The 1434-nt window shown below is 44.0% G+C and overlaps 1 non-coding gene across 1 annotated transcript; it reads right to left on the bottom strand.

Moving 5' to 3' along the window:
* Positions 1 to 877: 877 nt before the first annotated feature.
* TRNAD-GUC (transfer RNA aspartic acid (anticodon GUC)) lies at positions 878 to 953 on the bottom strand. Its single transcript has one exon. It is a non-coding gene; the product is annotated as a tRNA-Asp (tRNA).
* Positions 954 to 1434: the final 481 nt, after the last annotated feature.

Genomic DNA, 1434 nt, shown 5'->3' with positions numbered 1-1434 from the left:
AGTGGGGCGGAGGCTGGATAAATGGCCTCAGGGGGCCGCATGCGGCCCTCGGGCCATAGTTTGGGGACCCCTGCCTTAGGCAATAACAATCTTGCCTGCTTACAGCCTGTCCCCCATACCCAATGCAAATTATAAGTGAGCAAACATATACATCATATTTGCAAACTTATTTGACCCACAATGATTGTTTCAGGGAGTCAAATGTCCAGCTCTTAAACAAGGAAACAAGATAAAAAATAATAATGAGAAACAATATGAGAAAACTTCTTAGAACTGCATGAAGAGCAAGGAACTCAAAATTTAAAGGACCCATCAAAAAGCCAAACACAAATATGAAAAAGTAATCTTACTAATGCTTATAGCTGAAACTTGAGAACACTGGAGATATATAAAAAATGGGAAATCATAATGACATATAACCTCTGAATAGCAACACAGGGGACTGGAAGCCAATAGCATGATACAGTCAAAACCCTAACAGAAAATGTCTTTCAAAGTAAATTCAATTTCCAAACTATTAAATATAATGGAAATTAAAGCCATTTTTAGATACACAAATGTTTTTTGTTTGTTTGTTTGTTTGGGGTTTTTTTGTATTTTTCTGAAGCTGGAAACAGGGAGGCAGTCAGACAGACTCCCGCATGCGCCCGACCGGGATCCACCCAACATGCCCACCAGGGGGCGATGCTCTGCCCATCCGGGGTGTCGCTCCGTTGTGACCAGAGCCACTCTAGTGCCTGAGGCAGAGGCCATGGAGCCATCCCCAGCACCTGGGCCATCTTTGCTCCAATGGAGCCTCGGCTGCGGGAGGGAAAGACAGAGACAGAGAGGAAGGAGAGGGGGAGGGGTGGAGAAGCAGATGGGCGCTTCTCCTGTGTGCCCTGGCCGGGAATCAAACCCAGGACTTCCGCACGACAGGCCAACACTCTACCACTGAGCCAACCGGCCAGGGCCAGATACACAAATGTTTTTTAAAATCACTTTATTTGCACTTTTTCTCTGCATCCTTCTCAAGAAGCTATTGGAAGATCTGATTCAGCGAAACAAAAGTAAAACCTAAAAGAACGACATGGGATCCAGAAAACAGGTAATCCAACAGAGAAAATAAGGAAAGGATTGCCCCGGACCCTTGGTCGGCAAACTGCAGCTCGCGAGCCACATGCAGCTTTTTGGCCCCTTGTGGGTGGCTCTTTCACAAAGGATACTCCACCCTAATTAAGTTAATAACAATGTACCTACCTATATAGTTTAAGTTTAAAAATTTTGGCTCTAAAAAGAAATTTCAGTCGTTGTACTGTTGATATTGGCTCTGCTGACTGATGAGTTGCCTCCCACGACCCCAGATGATGAATGCACTTATTCCTTACCATTGCACACTGAGATTGTTACCAATTTTTGCCAAATATTAAGAATTGTACAATGGTGTGTTTTTTT

The sequence above is a fragment of the Saccopteryx bilineata genome, chromosome 2 (assembly GCF_036850765.1).
Source record: "Saccopteryx bilineata isolate mSacBil1 chromosome 2, mSacBil1_pri_phased_curated, whole genome shotgun sequence".
Classification (NCBI taxonomy): Eukaryota; Metazoa; Chordata; class Mammalia; order Chiroptera; family Emballonuridae; genus Saccopteryx; species Saccopteryx bilineata.
Note: the sequence above shows the minus strand (reverse complement) of the source record. Positions and strands in the feature narration are given on the sequence as shown.